The sequence below is a fragment of the Ranitomeya imitator genome, chromosome 1, assembly GCF_032444005.1.
Source record: "Ranitomeya imitator isolate aRanImi1 chromosome 1, aRanImi1.pri, whole genome shotgun sequence".
Lineage (NCBI taxonomy): Eukaryota > Metazoa > Chordata > Amphibia > Anura > Dendrobatidae > Ranitomeya > Ranitomeya imitator.
In genome coordinates this window covers 76,101,414-76,118,502 of record NC_091282.1, presented here as the reverse complement: position 1 = coordinate 76,118,502, position 17,089 = coordinate 76,101,414, and the positions used below count along the sequence as shown (strand labels likewise).

The following is a 17,089-nucleotide window of genomic DNA, read 5'->3' as shown; positions in this document are numbered from 1 at the left end:
GCTTGCATCTCGTTGACTTGGTGACGACATGGCTTGCTCTGCTTGTCTGCAGGTGCAGGCGGGCATGCTCGCGGGAGGGCACCTGCAGCATCCCCATCTCACAGCCTTGGGGCTGGAGCTGGAGCTGTGAGTGGGCCGCTGGTGCGCAGCTATCTGCGGTTTGCTCCTCCTGCCCTTGAGCCTCCTCCAGCGTGCATCCTCTTGAGCGGAGATGAGTGAGTCATGAGAGGGTGCCGGCAGCTGGAGCTCGAGCTGTCTACAGCATGTTCTCAGGCCAGCGCAGCAACGTGACGCGAGGCTGGGGCGGAGCCGAGGCTCCTATATGCAAATGACTCAGGCTGCTGCTGTGCATCTTGGGCGGCTTTTGACTTGAGCTCGGCCTGCCCTGTGGGGGGTCGGAGTGGGCGTCAGCCGCGTCGGGAGCGACCGGCGCCTCCCACTCGAGGAGCCTCCGTGCGGTCTGTGCCGAACGCCACCCCCCACCCCCTCCCTTTCGGGCACGAGACTCCGCGATGTTGGGGAGCTGCGTCGGAGGGGCGCTCGTCGGGCCGGCGGGCCCCAACTCATACTTACCTGGCAGGGGAGATACCATGATCACTAAGGTGGTTCTCCCAGGGTGAGGCTCATCCATTGCACTCCGGGTGTGCTGACCCCTGCGATTTCCCCAAATGCGGGAAACTCGACTGCATAATTTGTGGTAGTGGGGGACTGCGTTCGCGCTTTCCCCTGATTTCCTATGGTCAAAGACAGAACACAAAAGATGCTCTGCTGAGCCGAAGCGATGCTTTGGAGAAAAGCTCCAAGCAGCGGGCAGACGTGGCCTTTGGCTCCCCCTTGTGGGGGAAGGATGCCACCTTCCCTGTGTCGCTGCTATGCTTTGTTTATTGTTTCTTGGTTGGTTTGAGGTTGTTGGCTTTGCTCGACACTTTGGCCCTTTTTGACCCCCCCACCCCCGGCTGGTGGGGATTGAGCAAGTCGCTTGCATCTCGTTGACTTGGTGACGACATGGCTTGCTCTGCTTGTCTGCAGGTGCAGGCGGGCATGCTCGCGGGAGGGCACCTGCAGCATCCCCATCTCACAGCCTTGGGGCTGGAGCTGGAGCTGTGAGTGGGCCGCTGGTGCGCAGCTATCTGCGGTTTGCTCCTCCTGCCCTTGAGCCTCCTCCAGCGTGCATCCTCTTGAGCGGAGATGAGTGAGTCATGAGAGGGTGCCGGCAGCTGGAGCTCGAGCTGTCTACAGCATGTTCTTAGGCCAGCGCAGCAACGTGACGCGAGGCTGGGGCGGAGCCGAGGCTCCTATATGCAAATGACTCAGGCTGCTGCTGTGCATCTTGGGCGGCTTTTGACTTGAGCTCGGCCTGCCCTGTGGGGGGTCGGAGTGGGCGTCAGCCGCGTCGGGAGCGACCGGCGCCTCCCACTCGAGGAGCCTCCGTGCGGTCTGTGCCGAACGCCACCCCCCACCCCCTCCCTTTCGGGCACGAGACTCCGCGATGTTGGGGAGCTGCGTCGGAGGGGCGCTCGTCGGGCCGGCGGGCCCCAACTCATACTTACCTGGCAGGGGAGATACCATGATCACTAAGGTGGTTCTCCCAGGGTGAGGCTCATCCATTGCACTCCGGGTGTGCTGACCCCTGCGATTTCCCCAAATGCGGGAAACTCGACTGCATAATTTGTGGTAGTGGGGGACTGCGTTCGCGCTTTCCCCTGATTTCCTATGGTCAAAGACAGAACACAAAAGATGCTCTGCTGAGCCGAAGCGATGCTTTGGAGAAAAGCTCCAAGCAGCGGGCAGACGTGGCCTTTGGCTCCCCCTTGTGGGGGAAGGATGCCACCTTCCCTGTGTCGCTGCTATGCTTTGTTTATTGTTTCTTGGTTGGTTTGAGGTTGTTGCCTTTGCTCGACACTTTGGCCCTTTTTGACCCCCCCACCCCCGGCTGGTGGGGATTGAGCAAGTCGCTTGCATCTCGTTGACTTGGTGACGACATGGCTTGCTCTGCTTGTCTGCAGGTGCAGGCGGGCATGCTCGCGGGAGGGCACCTGCAGCATCCCCATCTCACAGCCTTGGGGCTGGAGCTGGAGCTGTGAGTGGGCCGCTGGTGCGCAGCTATCTGCGGTTTGCTCCTCCTGCCCTTGAGCCTCCTCCAGCGTGCATCCTCTTGAGCGGAGATGAGTGAGTCATGAGAGGGTGCCGGCAGCTGGAGCTCGAGCTGTCTACAGCATGTTCTCAGGCCAGCGCAGCAACGTGACGCGAGGCTGGGGCGGAGCCGAGGCTCCTATATGCAAATGACTCAGGCTGCTGCTGTGCATCTTGGGCGGCTTTTGACTTGAGCTCGGCCTGCCCTGTGGGGGGTCGGAGTGGGCGTCAGCCGCGTCGGGAGCGACCGGCGCCTCCCACTCGAGGAGCCTCCGTGCGGTCTGTGCCGAACGCCACCCCCCACCCCCTCCCTTTCGGGCACGAGACTCCGCGATGTTGGGGAGCTGCGTCGGAGGGGCGCTCGTCGGGCCGGCGGGCCCCAACTCATACTTACCTGGCAGGGGAGATACCATGATCACTAAGGTGGTTCTCCCAGGGTGAGGCTCATCCATTGCACTCCGGGTGTGCTGACCCCTGCGATTTCCCCAAATGCGGGAAACTCGACTGCATAATTTGTGGTAGTGGGGGACTGCGTTCGCGCTTTCCCCTGATTTCCTATGGTCAAAGACAGAACACAAAAGATGCTCTGCTGAGCCGAAGCGATGCTTTGGAGAAAAGCTCCAAGCAGCGGGCAGACGTGGCCTTTGGCTCCCCCTTGTGGGGGAAGGATGCCACCTTCCCTGTGTCGCTGCTATGCTTTGTTTATTGTTTCTTGGTTGGTTTGAGGTTGTTGCCTTTGCTCGACACTTTGGCCCTTTTTGACCCCCCCACCCCCGGCTGGTGGGGATTGAGCAAGTCGCTTGCATCTCGTTGACTTGGTGACGACATGGCTTGCTCTGCTTGTCTGCAGGTGCAGGCGGGCATGCTCGCGGGAGGGCACCTGCAGCATCCCCATCTCACAGCCTTGGGGCTGGAGCTGGAGCTGTGAGTGGGCCGCTGGTGCGCAGCTATCTGCGGTTTGCTCCTCCTGCCCTTGAGCCTCCTCCAGCGTGCATCCTCTTGAGCGGAGATGAGTGAGTCATGAGAGGGTGCCGGCAGCTGGAGCTCGAGCTGTCTACAGCATGTTCTCAGGCCAGCGCAGCAACGTGACGCGAGGCTGGGGCGGAGCCGAGGCTCCTATATGCAAATGACTCAGGCTGCTGCTGTGCATCTTGGGCGGCTTTTGACTTGAGCTCGGCCTGCCCTGTGGGGGGTCGGAGTGGGCGTCAGCCGCGTCGGGAGCGACCGGCGCCTCCCACTCGAGGAGCCTCCGTGCGGTCTGTGCCGAACGCCACCCCCCACCCCCTCCCTTTCGGGCACGAGACTCCGCGATGTTGGGGAGCTGCGTCGGAGGGGCGCTCGTCGGGCCGGCGGGCCCCAACTCATACTTACCTGGCAGGGGAGATACCATGATCACTAAGGTGGTTCTCCCAGGGTGAGGCTCATCCATTGCACTCCGGGTGTGCTGACCCCTGCGATTTCCCCAAATGCGGGAAACTCGACTGCATAATTTGTGGTAGTGGGGGACTGCGTTCGCGCTTTCCCCTGATTTCCTATGGTCAAAGACAGAACACAAAAGATGCTCTGCTGAGCCGAAGCGATGCTTTGGAGAAAAGCTCCAAGCAGCGGGCAGACGTGGCCTTTGGCTCCCCCTTGTGGGGGAAGGATGCCACCTTCCCTGTGTCGCTGCTATGCTTTGTTTATTGTTTCTTGGTTGGTTTGAGGTTGTTGCCTTTGCTCGACACTTTGGCCCTTTTTGACCCCCCCACCCCCGGCTGGTGGGGATTGAGCAAGTCGCTTGCATCTCGTTGACTTGGTGACGACATGGCTTGCTCTGCTTGTCTGCAGGTGCAGGCGGGCATGCTCGCGGGAGGGCACCTGCAGCATCCCCATCTCACAGCCTTGGGGCTGGAGCTGGAGCTGTGAGTGGGCCGCTGGTGCGCAGCTATCTGCGGTTTGCTCCTCCTGCCCTTGAGCCTCCTCCAGCGTGCATCCTCTTGAGCGGAGATGAGTGAGTCATGAGAGGGTGCCGGCAGCTGGAGCTCGAGCTGTCTACAGCATGTTCTCAGGCCAGCGCAGCAACGTGACGCGAGGCTGGGGCGGAGCCGAGGCTCCTATATGCAAATGACTCAGGCTGCTGCTGTGCATCTTGGGCGGCTTTTGACTTGAGCTCGGCCTGCCCTGTGGGGGGTCGGAGTGGGCGTCAGCCGCGTCGGGAGCGACCGGCGCCTCCCACTCGAGGAGCCTCCGTGCGGTCTGTGCCGAACGCCACCCCCCACCCCCTCCCTTTCGGGCACGAGACTCCGCGATGTTGGGGAGCTGCGTCGGAGGGGCGCTCGTCGGGCCGGCGGGCCCCAACTCATACTTACCTGGCAGGGGAGATACCATGATCACTAAGGTGGTTCTCCCAGGGTGAGGCTCATCCATTGCACTCCGGGTGTGCTGACCCCTGCGATTTCCCCAAATGCGGGAAACTCGACTGCATAATTTGTGGTAGTGGGGGACTGCGTTCGCGCTTTCCCCTGATTTCCTATGGTCAAAGACAGAACACAAAAGATGCTCTGCTGAGCCGAAGCGATGCTTTGGAGAAAAGCTCCAAGCAGCGGGCAGACGTGGCCTTTGGCTCCCCCTTGTGGGGGAAGGATGCCACCTTCCCTGTGTCGCTGCTATGCTTTGTTTATTGTTTCTTGGTTGGTTTGAGGTTGTTGCCTTTGCTCGACACTTTGGCCCTTTTTGACCCCCCCACCCCCGGCTGGTGGGGATTGAGCAAGTCGCTTGCATCTCGTTGACTTGGTGACGACATGGCTTGCTCTGCTTGTCTGCAGGTGCAGGCGGGCATGCTCGCGGGAGGGCACCTGCAGCATCCCCATCTCACAGCCTTGGGGCTGGAGCTGGAGCTGTGAGTGGGCCGCTGGTGCGCAGCTATCTGCGGTTTGCTCCTCCTGCCCTTGAGCCTCCTCCAGCGTGCATCCTCTTGAGCGGAGATGAGTGAGTCATGAGAGGGTGCCGGCAGCTGGAGCTCGAGCTGTCTACAGCATGTTCTCAGGCCAGCGCAGCAACGTGACGCGAGGCTGGGGCGGAGCCGAGGCTCCTATATGCAAATGACTCAGGCTGCTGCTGTGCATCTTGGGCGGCTTTTGACTTGAGCTCGGCCTGCCCTGTGGGGGGTCGGAGTGGGCGTCAGCCGCGTCGGGAGCGACCGGCGCCTCCCACTCGAGGAGCCTCCGTGCGGTCTGTGCCGAACGCCACCCCCCACCCCCTCCCTTTCGGGCACGAGACTCCGCGATGTTGGGGAGCTGCGTCGGAGGGGCGCTCGTCGGGCCGGCGGGCCCCAACTCATACTTACCTGGCAGGGGAGATACCATGATCACTAAGGTGGTTCTCCCAGGGTGAGGCTCATCCATTGCACTCCGGGTGTGCTGACCCCTGCGATTTCCCCAAATGCGGGAAACTCGACTGCATAATTTGTGGTAGTGGGGGACTGCGTTCGCGCTTTCCCCTGATTTCCTATGGTCAAAGACAGAACACAAAAGATGCTCTGCTGAGCCGAAGCGATGCTTTGGAGAAAAGCTCCAAGCAGCGGGCAGACGTGGCCTTTGGCTCCCCCTTGTGGGGGAAGGATGCCACCTTCCCTGTGTCGCTGCTATGCTTTGTTTATTGTTTCTTGGTTGGTTTGAGGTTGTTGCCTTTGCTCGACACTTTGGCCCTTTTTGACCCCCCCACCCCCGGCTGGTGGGGATTGAGCAAGTCGCTTGCATCTCGTTGACTTGGTGACGACATGGCTTGCTCTGCTTGTCTGCAGGTGCAGGCGGGCATGCTCGCGGGAGGGCACCTGCAGCATCCCCATCTCACAGCCTTGGGGCTGGAGCTGGAGCTGTGAGTGGGCCGCTGGTGCGCAGCTATCTGCGGTTTGCTCCTCCTGCCCTTGAGCCTCCTCCAGCGTGCATCCTCTTGAGCGGAGATGAGTGAGTCATGAGAGGGTGCCGGCAGCTGGAGCTCGAGCTGTCTACAGCATGTTCTCAGGCCAGCGCAGCAACGTGACGCGAGGCTGGGGCGGAGCCGAGGCTCCTATATGCAAATGACTCAGGCTGCTGCTGTGCATCTTGGGCGGCTTTTGACTTGAGCTCGGCCTGCCCTGTGGGGGGTCGGAGTGGGCGTCAGCCGCGTCGGGAGCGACCGGCGCCTCCCACTCGAGGAGCCTCCGTGCGGTCTGTGCCGAACGCCACCCCCCACCCCCTCCCTTTCGGGCACGAGACTCCGCGATGTTGGGGAGCTGCGTCGGAGGGGCGCTCGTCGGGCCGGCGGGCCCCAACTCATACTTACCTGGCAGGGGAGATACCATGATCACTAAGGTGGTTCTCCCAGGGTGAGGCTCATCCATTGCACTCCGGGTGTGCTGACCCCTGCGATTTCCCCAAATGCGGGAAACTCGACTGCATAATTTGTGGTAGTGGGGGACTGCGTTCGCGCTTTCCCCTGATTTCCTATGGTCAAAGACAGAACACAAAAGATGCTCTGCTGAGCCGAAGCGATGCTTTGGAGAAAAGCTCCAAGCAGCGGGCAGACGTGGCCTTTGGCTCCCCCTTGTGGGGGAAGGATGCCACCTTCCCTGTGTCGCTGCTATGCTTTGTTTATTGTTTCTTGGTTGGTTTGAGGTTGTTGCCTTTGCTCGACACTTTGGCCCTTTTTGACCCCCCCACCCCCGGCTGGTGGGGATTGAGCAAGTCGCTTGCATCTCGTTGACTTGGTGACGACATGGCTTGCTCTGCTTGTCTGCAGGTGCAGGCGGGCATGCTCGCGGGAGGGCACCTGCAGCATCCCCATCTCACAGCCTTGGGGCTGGAGCTGGAGCTGTGAGTGGGCCGCTGGTGCGCAGCTATCTGCGGTTTGCTCCTCCTGCCCTTGAGCCTCCTCCAGCGTGCATCCTCTTGAGCGGAGATGAGTGAGTCATGAGAGGGTGCCGGCAGCTGGAGCTCGAGCTGTCTACAGCATGTTCTCAGGCCAGCGCAGCAACGTGACGCGAGGCTGGGGCGGAGCCGAGGCTCCTATATGCAAATGACTCAGGCTGCTGCTGTGCATCTTGGGCGGCTTTTGACTTGAGCTCGGCCTGCCCTGTGGGGGGTCGGAGTGGGCGTCAGCCGCGTCGGGAGCGACCGGCGCCTCCCACTCGAGGAGCCTCCGTGCGGTCTGTGCCGAACGCCACCCCCCACCCCCTCCCTTTCGGGCACGAGACTCCGCGATGTTGGGGAGCTGCGTCGGAGGGGCGCTCGTCGGGCCGGCGGGCCCCAACTCATACTTACCTGGCAGGGGAGATACCATGATCACTAAGGTGGTTCTCCCAGGGTGAGGCTCATCCATTGCACTCCGGGTGTGCTGACCCCTGCGATTTCCCCAAATGCGGGAAACTCGACTGCATAATTTGTGGTAGTGGGGGACTGCGTTCGCGCTTTCCCCTGATTTCCTATGGTCAAAGACAGAACACAAAAGATGCTCTGCTGAGCCGAAGCGATGCTTTGGAGAAAAGCTCCAAGCAGCGGGCAGACGTGGCCTTTGGCTCCCCCTTGTGGGGGAAGGATGCCACCTTCCCTGTGTCGCTGCTATGCTTTGTTTATTGTTTCTTGGTTGGTTTGAGGTTGTTGCCTTTGCTCGACACTTTGGCCCTTTTTGACCCCCCCACCCCCGGCTGGTGGGGATTGAGCAAGTCGCTTGCATCTCGTTGACTTGGTGACGACATGGCTTGCTCTGCTTGTCTGCAGGTGCAGGCGGGCATGCTCGCGGGAGGGCACCTGCAGCATCCCCATCTCACAGCCTTGGGGCTGGAGCTGGAGCTGTGAGTGGGCCGCTGGTGCGCAGCTATCTGCGGTTTGCTCCTCCTGCCCTTGAGCCTCCTCCAGCGTGCATCCTCTTGAGCGGAGATGAGTGAGTCATGAGAGGGTGCCGGCAGCTGGAGCTCGAGCTGTCTACAGCATGTTCTCAGGCCAGCGCAGCAACGTGACGCGAGGCTGGGGCGGAGCCGAGGCTCCTATATGCAAATGACTCAGGCTGCTGCTGTGCATCTTGGGCGGCTTTTGACTTGAGCTCGGCCTGCCCTGTGGGGGGTCGGAGTGGGCGTCAGCCGCGTCGGGAGCGACCGGCGCCTCCCACTCGAGGAGCCTCCGTGCGGTCTGTGCCGAACGCCACCCCCCACCCCCTCCCTTTCGGGCACGAGACTCCGCGATGTTGGGGAGCTGCGTCGGAGGGGCGCTCGTCGGGCCGGCGGGCCCCAACTCATACTTACCTGGCAGGGGAGATACCATGATCACTAAGGTGGTTCTCCCAGGGTGAGGCTCATCCATTGCACTCCGGGTGTGCTGACCCCTGCGATTTCCCCAAATGCGGGAAACTCGACTGCATAATTTGTGGTAGTGGGGGACTGCGTTCGCGCTTTCCCCTGATTTCCTATGGTCAAAGACAGAACACAAAAGATGCTCTGCTGAGCCGAAGCGATGCTTTGGAGAAAAGCTCCAAGCAGCGGGCAGACGTGGCCTTTGGCTCCCCCTTGTGGGGGAAGGATGCCACCTTCCCTGTGTCGCTGCTATGCTTTGTTTATTGTTTCTTGGTTGGTTTGAGGTTGTTGCCTTTGCTCGACACTTTGGCCCTTTTTGACCCCCCCACCCCCGGCTGGTGGGGATTGAGCAAGTCGCTTGCATCTCGTTGACTTGGTGACGACATGGCTTGCTCTGCTTGTCTGCAGGTGCAGGCGGGCATGCTCGCGGGAGGGCACCTGCAGCATCCCCATCTCACAGCCTTGGGGCTGGAGCTGGAGCTGTGAGTGGGCCGCTGGTGCGCAGCTATCTGCGGTTTGCTCCTCCTGCCCTTGAGCCTCCTCCAGCGTGCATCCTCTTGAGCGGAGATGAGTGAGTCATGAGAGGGTGCCGGCAGCTGGAGCTCGAGCTGTCTACAGCATGTTCTCAGGCCAGCGCAGCAACGTGACGCGAGGCTGGGGCGGAGCCGAGGCTCCTATATGCAAATGACTCAGGCTGCTGCTGTGCATCTTGGGCGGCTTTTGACTTGAGCTCGGCCTGCCCTGTGGGGGGTCGGAGTGGGCGTCAGCCGCGTCGGGAGCGACCGGCGCCTCCCACTCGAGGAGCCTCCGTGCGGTCTGTGCCGAACGCCACCCCCCACCCCCTCCCTTTCGGGCACGAGACTCCGCGATGTTGGGGAGCTGCATCGGAGGGGCGCTCGTCGGGCCGGCGGGCCCCAACTCATACTTACCTGGCAGGGGAGATACCATGATCACTAAGGTGGTTCTCCCAGGGTGAGGCTCATCCATTGCACTCCGGGTGTGCTGACCCCTGCGATTTCCCCAAATGCGGGAAACTCGACTGCATAATTTGTGGTAGTGGGGGACTGCGTTCGCGCTTTCCCCTGATTTCCTATGGTCAAAGACAGAACACAAAAGATGCTCTGCTGAGCCGAAGCGATGCTTTGGAGAAAAGCTCCAAGCAGCGGGCAGACGTGGCCTTTGGCTCCCCCTTGTGGGGGAAGGATGCCACCTTCCCTGTGTCGCTGCTATGCTTTGTTTATTGTTTCTTGGTTGGTTTGAGGTTGTTGCCTTTGCTCGACACTTTGGCCCTTTTTGACCCCCCCACCCCCGGCTGGTGGGGATTGAGCAAGTCGCTTGCATCTCGTTGACTTGGTGACGACATGGCTTGCTCTGCTTGTCTGCAGGTGCAGGCGGGCATGCTCGCGGGAGGGCACCTGCAGCATCCCCATCTCACAGCCTTGGGGCTGGAGCTGGAGCTGTGAGTGGGCCGCTGGTGCGCAGCTATCTGCGGTTTGCTCCTCCTGCCCTTGAGCCTCCTCCAGCGTGCATCCTCTTGAGCGGAGATGAGTGAGTCATGAGAGGGTGCCGGCAGCTGGAGCTCGAGCTGTCTACAGCATGTTCTCAGGCCAGCGCAGCAACGTGACGCGAGGCTGGGGCGGAGCCGAGGCTCCTATATGCAAATGACTCAGGCTGCTGCTGTGCATCTTGGGCGGCTTTTGACTTGAGCTCGGCCTGCCCTGTGGGGGGTCGGAGTGGGCGTCAGCCGCGTCGGGAGCGACCGGCGCCTCCCACTCGAGGAGCCTCCGTGCGGTCTGTGCCGAACGCCACCCCCCACCCCCTCCCTTTCGGGCACGAGACTCCGCGATGTTGGGGAGCTGCGTCGGAGGGGCGCTCGTCGGGCCGGCGGGCCCCAACTCATACTTACCTGGCAGGGGAGATACCATGATCACTAAGGTGGTTCTCCCAGGGTGAGGCTCATCCATTGCACTCCGGGTGTGCTGACCCCTGCGATTTCCCCAAATGCGGGAAACTCGACTGCATAATTTGTGGTAGTGGGGGACTGCGTTCGCGCTTTCCCCTGATTTCCTATGGTCAAAGACAGAACACAAAAGATGCTCTGCTGAGCCGAAGCGATGCTTTGGAGAAAAGCTCCAAGCAGCGGGCAGACGTGGCCTTTGGCTCCCCCTTGTGGGGGAAGGATGCCACCTTCCCTGTGTCGCTGCTATGCTTTGTTTATTGTTTCTTGGTTGGTTTGAGGTTGTTGCCTTTGCTCGACACTTTGGCCCTTTTTGACCCCCCCACCCCCGGCTGGTGGGGATTGAGCAAGTCGCTTGCATCTCGTTGACTTGGTGACGACATGGCTTGCTCTGCTTGTCTGCAGGTGCAGGCGGGCATGCTCGCGGGAGGGCACCTGCAGCATCCCCATCTCACAGCCTTGGGGCTGGAGCTGGAGCTGTGAGTGGGCCGCTGGTGCGCAGCTATCTGCGGTTTGCTCCTCCTGCCCTTGAGCCTCCTCCAGCGTGCATCCTCTTGAGCGGAGATGAGTGAGTCATGAGAGGGTGCCGGCAGCTGGAGCTCGAGCTGTCTACAGCATGTTCTCAGGCCAGCGCAGCAACGTGACGCGAGGCTGGGGCGGAGCCGAGGCTCCTATATGCAAATGACTCAGGCTGCTGCTGTGCATCTTGGGCGGCTTTTGACTTGAGCTCGGCCTGCCCTGTGGGGGGTCGGAGTGGGCGTCAGCCGCGTCGGGAGCGACCGGCGCCTCCCACTCGAGGAGCCTCCGTGCGGTCTGTGCCGAACGCCACCCCCCACCCCCTCCCTTTCGGGCACGAGACTCCGCGATGTTGGGGAGCTGCGTCGGAGGGGCGCTCGTCGGGCCGGCGGGCCCCAACTCATACTTACCTGGCAGGGGAGATACCATGATCACTAAGGTGGTTCTCCCAGGGTGAGGCTCATCCATTGCACTCCGGGTGTGCTGACCCCTGCGATTTCCCCAAATGCGGGAACCTCGACTGCATAATTTGTGGTAGTGGGGGACTGCGTTCGCGCTTTCCCCTGATTTCCTATGGTCAAAGACAGAACACAAAAGATGCTCTGCTGAGCCGAAGCGATGCTTTGGAGAAAAGCTCCAAGCAGCGGGCAGACGTGGCCTTTGGCTCCCCCTTGTGGGGGAAGGATGCCACCTTCCCTGTGTCGCTGCTATGCTTTGTTTATTGTTTCTTGGTTGGTTTGAGGTTGTTGCCTTTGCTCGACACTTTGGCCCTTTTTGACCCCCCCACCCCCGGCTGGTGGGGATTGAGCAAGTCGCTTGCATCTCGTTGACTTGGTGACGACATGGCTTGCTCTGCTTGTCTGCAGGTGCAGGCGGGCATGCTCGCGGGAGGGCACCTGCAGCATCCCCATCTCACAGCCTTGGGGCTGGAGCTGGAGCTGTGAGTGGGCCGCTGGTGCGCAGCTATCTGCGGTTTGCTCCTCCTGCCCTTGAGCCTCCTCCAGCGTGCATCCTCTTGAGCGGAGATGAGTGAGTCATGAGAGGGTGCCGGCAGCTGGAGCTCGAGCTGTCTACAGCATGTTCTCAGGCCAGCGCAGCAACATGACGCGAGGCTGGGGCGGAGCCGAGGCTCCTATATGCAAATGACTCAGGCTGCTGCTGTGCATCTTGGGCGGCTTTTGACTTGAGCTCGGCCTGCCCTGTGGGGGGTCGGAGTGGGCGTCAGCCGCGTCGGGAGCGACCGGCGCCTCCCACTCGAGGAGCCTCCGTGCGGTCTGTGCCGAACGCCACCCCCCACCCCCTCCCTTTCGGGCACGAGACTCCGCGATGTTGGGGAGCTGCGTCGGAGGGGCGCTCGTCGGGCCGGCGGGCCCCAACTCATACTTACCTGGCAGGGGAGATACCATGATCACTAAGGTGGTTCTCCCAGGGTGAGGCTCATCCATTGCACTCCGGGTGTGCTGACCCCTGCGATTTCCCCAAATGCGGGAAACTCGACTGCATAATTTGTGGTAGTGGGGGACTGCGTTCGCGCTTTCCCCTGATTTCCTATGGTCAAAGACAGAACACAAAAGATGCTCTGCTGAGCCGAAGCGATGCTTTGGAGAAAAGCTCCAAGCAGCGGGCAGACGTGGCCTTTGGCTCCCCCTTGTGGGGGAAGGATGCCACCTTCCCTGTGTCGCTGCTATGCTTTGTTTATTGTTTCTTGGTTGGTTTGAGGTTGTTGCCTTTGCTCGACACTTTGGCCCTTTTTGACCCCCCCACCCCCGGCTGGTGGGGATTGAGCAAGTCGCTTGCATCTCGTTGACTTGGTGACGACATGGCTTGCTCTGCTTGTCTGCAGGTGCAGGCGGGCATGCTCGCGGGAGGGCACCTGCAGCATCCCCATCTCACAGCCTTGGGGCTGGAGCTGGAGCTGTGAGTGGGCCGCTGGTGCGCAGCTATCTGCGGTTTGCTCCTCCTGCCCTTGAGCCTCCTCCAGCGTGCATCCTCTTGAGCGGAGATGAGTGAGTCATGAGAGGGTGCCGGCAGCTGGAGCTCGAGCTGTCTACAGCATGTTCTCAGGCCAGCGCAGCAACGTGACGCGAGGCTGGGGCGGAGCCGAGGCTCCTATATGCAAATGACTCAGGCTGCTGCTGTGCATCTTGGGCGGCTTTTGACTTGAGCTCGGCCTGCCCTGTGGGGGGTCGGAGTGGGCGTCAGCCGCGTCGGGAGCGACCGGCGCCTCCCACTCGAGGAGCCTCCGTGCGGTCTGTGCCGAACGCCACCCCCCACCCCCTCCCTTTCGGGCACGAGACTCCGCGATGTTGGGGAGCTGCGTCGGAGGGGCGCTCGTCGGGCCGGCGGGCCCCAACTCATACTTACCTGGCAGGGGAGATACCATGATCACTAAGGTGGTTCTCCCAGGGTGAGGCTCATCCATTGCACTCCGGGTGTGCTGACCCCTGCGATTTCCCCAAATGCGGGAAACTCGACTGCATAATTTGTGGTAGTGGGGGACTGCGTTCGCGCTTTCCCCTGATTTCCTATGGTCAAAGACAGAACACAAAAGATGCTCTGCTGAGCCGAAGCGATGCTTTGGAGAAAAGCTCCAAGCAGCGGGCAGACGTGGCCTTTGGCTCCCCCTTGTGGGGGAAGGATGCCACCTTCCCTGTGTCGCTGCTATGCTTTGTTTATTGTTTCTTGGTTGGTTTGAGGTTGTTGGCTTTGCTCGACACTTTGGCCCTTTTTGACCCCCCCACCCCCGGCTGGTGGGGATTGAGCAAGTCGCTTGCATCTCGTTGACTTGGTGACGACATGGCTTGCTCTGCTTGTCTGCAGGTGCAGGCGGGCATGCTCGCGGGAGGGCACCTGCAGCATCCCCATCTCACAGCCTTGGGGCTGGAGCTGGAGCTGTGAGTGGGCCGCTGGTGCGCAGCTATCTGCGGTTTGGTCCTCCTGCCCTTGAGCCTCCTCCAGCGTGCATCCTCTTGAGCGGAGATGAGTGAGTCATGAGAGGGTGCCGGCAGCTGGAGCTCGAGCTGTCTACAGCATGTTCTCAGGCCAGCGCAGCAACGTGACGCGAGGCTGGGGCGGAGCCGAGGCTCCTATATGCAAGTGACTCAGGCTGCTGCTGTGCATCTTGGGCGGCTTTTGACTTGAGCTCGGCCTGCCCTGTGGGGGGTCGGAGTGGGCGTCAGCCGCGTCGGGAGCGACCGGCGCCTCCCACTCGAGGAGCCTCCGTGCGGTCTGTGCCGAACGCCACCCCCCACCCCCTCCCTTTCGGGCACGAGACTCCGCGATGTTGGGGAGCTGCGTCGGAGGGGCGCTCGTCGGGCCGGCGGGCCCCAACTCATACTTACCTGGCAGGGGAGATACCATGATCACTAAGGTGGTTCTCCCAGGGTGAGGCTCATCCATTGCACTCCGGGTGTGCTGACCCCTGCGATTTCCCCAAATGCGGGAAACTCGACTGCATAATTTGTGGTAGTGGGGGACTGCGTTCGCGCTTTCCCCTGATTTCCTATGGTCAAAGACAGAACACAAAAGATGCTCTGCTGAGCCGAAGCGATGCTTTGGAGAAAAGCTCCAAGCAGCGGGCAGACGTGGCCTTTGGCTCCCCCTTGTGGGGGAAGGATGCCACCTTCCCTGTGTCGCTGCTATGCTTTGTTTATTGTTTCTTGGTTGGTTTGAGGTTGTTGCCTTTGCTCGACACTTTGGCCCTTTTTGACCCCCCCACCCCCGGCTGGTGGGGATTGAGCAAGTCGCTTGCATCTCGTTGACTTGGTGACGACATGGCTTGCTCTGCTTGTCTGCAGGTGCAGGCGGGCATGCTCGCGGGAGGGCACCTGCAGCATCCCCATCTCACAGCCTTGGGGCTGGAGCTGGAGCTGTGAGTGGGCCGCTGGTGCGCAGCTATCTGCGGTTTGGTCCTCCTGCCCTTGAGCCTCCTCCAGCGTGCATCCTCTTGAGCGGAGATGAGTGAGTCATGAGAGGGTGCCGGCAGCTGGAGCTCGAGCTGTCTACAGCATGTTCTCAGGCCAGCGCAGCAACGTGACGCGAGGCTGGGGCGGAGCCGAGGCTCCTATATGCAAATGACTCAGGCTGCTGCTGTGCATCTTGGGCGGCTTTTGACTTGAGCTCGGCCTGCCCTGTGGGGGGTCGGAGTGGGCGTCAGCCGCGTCGGGAGCGACCGGCGCCTCCCACTCGAGGAGCCTCCGTGCGGTCTGTGCCGAACGCCACCCCCCACCCCCTCCCTTTCGGGCACGAGACTCCGCGATGTTGGGGAGCTGCGTCGGAGGGGCGCTCGTCGGGCCGGCGGGCCCCAACTCATACTTACCTGGCAGGGGAGATACCATGATCACTAAGGTGGTTCTCCCAGGGTGAGGCTCATCCATTGCACTCCGGGTGTGCTGACCCCTGCGATTTCCCCAAATGCGGGAACCTCGACTGCATAATTTGTGGTAGTGGGGGACTGCGTTCGCGCTTTCCCCTGATTTCCTATGGTCAAAGACAGAACACAAAAGATGCTCTGCTGAGCCGAAGCGATGCTTTGGAGAAAAGCTCCAAGCAGCGGGCAGACGTGGCCTTTGGCTCCCCCTTGTGGGGGAAGGATGCCACCTTCCCTGTGTCGCTGCTATGCTTTGTTTATTGTTTCTTGGTTGGTTTGAGGTTGTTGCCTTTGCTCGACACTTTGGCCCTTTTTGACCCCCCCACCCCCGGCTGGTGGGGATTGAGCAAGTCGCTTGCATCTCGTTGACTTGGTGACGACATGGCTTGCTCTGCTTGTCTGCAGGTGCAGGCGGGCATGCTCGCGGGAGGGCACCTGCAGCATCCCCATCTCACAGCCTTGGGGCTGGAGCTGGAGCTGTGAGTGGGCCGCTGGTGCGCAGCTATCTGCGGTTTGCTCCTCCTGCCCTTGAGCCTCCTCCAGCGTGCATCCTCTTGAGCGGAGATGAGTGAGTCATGAGAGGGTGCCGGCAGCTGGAGCTCGAGCTGTCTACAGCATGTTCTCAGGCCAGCGCAGCAACGTGACGCGAGGCTGGGGCGGAGCCGAGGCTCCTATATGCAAATGACTCAGGCTGCTGCTGTGCATCTTGGGCGGCTTTTGACTTGAGCTCGGCCTGCCCTGTGGGGGGTCGGAGTGGGCGTCAGCCGCGTCGGGAGCGACCGGCGCCTCCCACTCGAGGAGCCTCCGTGCGGTCTGTGCCGAACGCCACCCCCCACCCCCTCCCTTTCGGGCACGAGACTCCGCGATGTTGGGGAGCTGCGTCGGAGGGGCGCTCGTCGGGCCGGCGGGCCCCAACTCATACTTACCTGGCAGGGGAGATACCATGATCACTAAGGTGGTTCTCCCAGGGTGAGGCTCATCCATTGCACTCCGGGTGTGCTGACCCCTGCGATTTCCCCAAATGCGGGAAACTCGACTGCATAATTTGTGGTAGTGGGGGACTGCGTTCGCGCTTTCCCCTGATTTCCTATGGTCAAAGACAGAACACAAAAGATGCTCTGCTGAGCCGAAGCGATGCTTTGGAGAAAAGCTCCAAGCAGCGGGCAGACGTGGCCTTTGGCTCCCCCTTGTGGGGGAAGGATGCCACCTTCCCTGTGTCGCTGCTATGCTTTGTTTATTGTTTCTTGGTTGGTTTGAGGTTGTTGCCTTTGCTCGACACTTTGGCCCTTTTTGACCCCCCCACCCCCGGCTGGTGGGGATTGAGCAAGTCGCTTGCATCTCGTTGACTTGGTGACGACATGGCTTGCTCTGCTTGTCTGCAGGTGCAGGCGGGCATGCTCGCGGGAGGGCACCTGCAGCATCCCCATCTCACAGCCTTGGGGCTGGAGCTGGAGCTGTGAGTGGGCCGCTGGTGCGCAGCTATCTGCGGTTTGCTCCTCCTGCCCTTGAGCCTCCTCCAGCGTGCATCCTCTTGAGCGGAGATGAGTGAGTCATGAGAGGGTGCCGGCAGCTGGAGCTCGAGCTGTCTACAGCATGTTCTCAGGCCAGCGCAGCAACGTGACGCGAGGCTGGGGCGGAGCCGAGGCTCCTATATGCAAATGACTCAGGCTGCTGCTGTGCATCTTGGGCGGCTTTTGACTTGAGCTCGGCCTGCCCTGTGGGGGGTCGGAGTGGGCGTCAGCCGCGTCGGGAGCGACCGGCGCCTCCCACTCGAGGAGCCTCCGTGCGGTCTGTGCCGAACGCCACCCCC

The 17,089-nt window shown here is 61.4% G+C and overlaps 17 non-coding genes across 17 annotated transcripts; all 17 read left to right on the top strand.

Moving 5' to 3' along the window:
* The first annotated feature begins 565 nt into the window (after positions 1 to 565).
* Positions 566 to 729, top strand: LOC138660194 (U1 spliceosomal RNA). Its single transcript, XR_011317671.1, has one exon. It is a non-coding gene; the product is annotated as a U1 spliceosomal RNA (small nuclear RNA).
* Positions 730 to 1,542: 813 nt separating this feature from the next.
* Positions 1,543 to 1,706, top strand: LOC138660193 (U1 spliceosomal RNA). Its single transcript, XR_011317670.1, has one exon. It is a non-coding gene; the product is annotated as a U1 spliceosomal RNA (small nuclear RNA).
* An 813-nt stretch (positions 1,707 to 2,519) lies between these two features.
* Positions 2,520 to 2,683, top strand: LOC138660192 (U1 spliceosomal RNA). The gene has a single exon (XR_011317669.1). It is a non-coding gene; the product is annotated as a U1 spliceosomal RNA (small nuclear RNA).
* An 813-nt stretch (positions 2,684 to 3,496) lies between these two features.
* LOC138660191 (U1 spliceosomal RNA) lies at positions 3,497 to 3,660 on the top strand. Its single transcript, XR_011317668.1, has one exon. It is a non-coding gene; the product is annotated as a U1 spliceosomal RNA (small nuclear RNA).
* An 813-nt stretch (positions 3,661 to 4,473) lies between these two features.
* On the top strand, positions 4,474 to 4,637 carry LOC138660189 (U1 spliceosomal RNA). Its single transcript, XR_011317667.1, has one exon. It is a non-coding gene; the product is annotated as a U1 spliceosomal RNA (small nuclear RNA).
* An 813-nt stretch (positions 4,638 to 5,450) lies between these two features.
* LOC138660188 (U1 spliceosomal RNA) lies at positions 5,451 to 5,614 on the top strand. Its single transcript, XR_011317666.1, has one exon. It is a non-coding gene; the product is annotated as a U1 spliceosomal RNA (small nuclear RNA).
* Positions 5,615 to 6,427: 813 nt separating this feature from the next.
* LOC138660187 (U1 spliceosomal RNA) lies at positions 6,428 to 6,591 on the top strand. Its single transcript, XR_011317665.1, has one exon. It is a non-coding gene; the product is annotated as a U1 spliceosomal RNA (small nuclear RNA).
* Positions 6,592 to 7,404: 813 nt separating this feature from the next.
* On the top strand, positions 7,405 to 7,568 carry LOC138660186 (U1 spliceosomal RNA). The gene has a single exon (XR_011317664.1). It is a non-coding gene; the product is annotated as a U1 spliceosomal RNA (small nuclear RNA).
* An 813-nt stretch (positions 7,569 to 8,381) lies between these two features.
* LOC138660185 (U1 spliceosomal RNA) lies at positions 8,382 to 8,545 on the top strand. Its single transcript, XR_011317663.1, has one exon. It is a non-coding gene; the product is annotated as a U1 spliceosomal RNA (small nuclear RNA).
* Positions 8,546 to 9,358: 813 nt separating this feature from the next.
* LOC138660183 (U1 spliceosomal RNA) lies at positions 9,359 to 9,522 on the top strand. The gene has a single exon (XR_011317662.1). It is a non-coding gene; the product is annotated as a U1 spliceosomal RNA (small nuclear RNA).
* Positions 9,523 to 10,335: 813 nt separating this feature from the next.
* LOC138660182 (U1 spliceosomal RNA) lies at positions 10,336 to 10,499 on the top strand. Its single transcript, XR_011317661.1, has one exon. It is a non-coding gene; the product is annotated as a U1 spliceosomal RNA (small nuclear RNA).
* An 813-nt stretch (positions 10,500 to 11,312) lies between these two features.
* LOC138660370 (U1 spliceosomal RNA) lies at positions 11,313 to 11,476 on the top strand. Its single transcript, XR_011317821.1, has one exon. It is a non-coding gene; the product is annotated as a U1 spliceosomal RNA (small nuclear RNA).
* An 813-nt stretch (positions 11,477 to 12,289) lies between these two features.
* Positions 12,290 to 12,453, top strand: LOC138660181 (U1 spliceosomal RNA). The gene has a single exon (XR_011317660.1). It is a non-coding gene; the product is annotated as a U1 spliceosomal RNA (small nuclear RNA).
* Positions 12,454 to 13,266: 813 nt separating this feature from the next.
* LOC138660180 (U1 spliceosomal RNA) lies at positions 13,267 to 13,430 on the top strand. Its single transcript, XR_011317659.1, has one exon. It is a non-coding gene; the product is annotated as a U1 spliceosomal RNA (small nuclear RNA).
* An 813-nt stretch (positions 13,431 to 14,243) lies between these two features.
* Positions 14,244 to 14,407, top strand: LOC138660179 (U1 spliceosomal RNA). The gene has a single exon (XR_011317658.1). It is a non-coding gene; the product is annotated as a U1 spliceosomal RNA (small nuclear RNA).
* An 813-nt stretch (positions 14,408 to 15,220) lies between these two features.
* On the top strand, positions 15,221 to 15,384 carry LOC138660369 (U1 spliceosomal RNA). Its single transcript, XR_011317820.1, has one exon. It is a non-coding gene; the product is annotated as a U1 spliceosomal RNA (small nuclear RNA).
* Positions 15,385 to 16,197: 813 nt separating this feature from the next.
* LOC138660177 (U1 spliceosomal RNA) lies at positions 16,198 to 16,361 on the top strand. Its single transcript, XR_011317657.1, has one exon. It is a non-coding gene; the product is annotated as a U1 spliceosomal RNA (small nuclear RNA).
* The last annotated feature ends 728 nt before the right edge of the window (positions 16,362 to 17,089 follow it).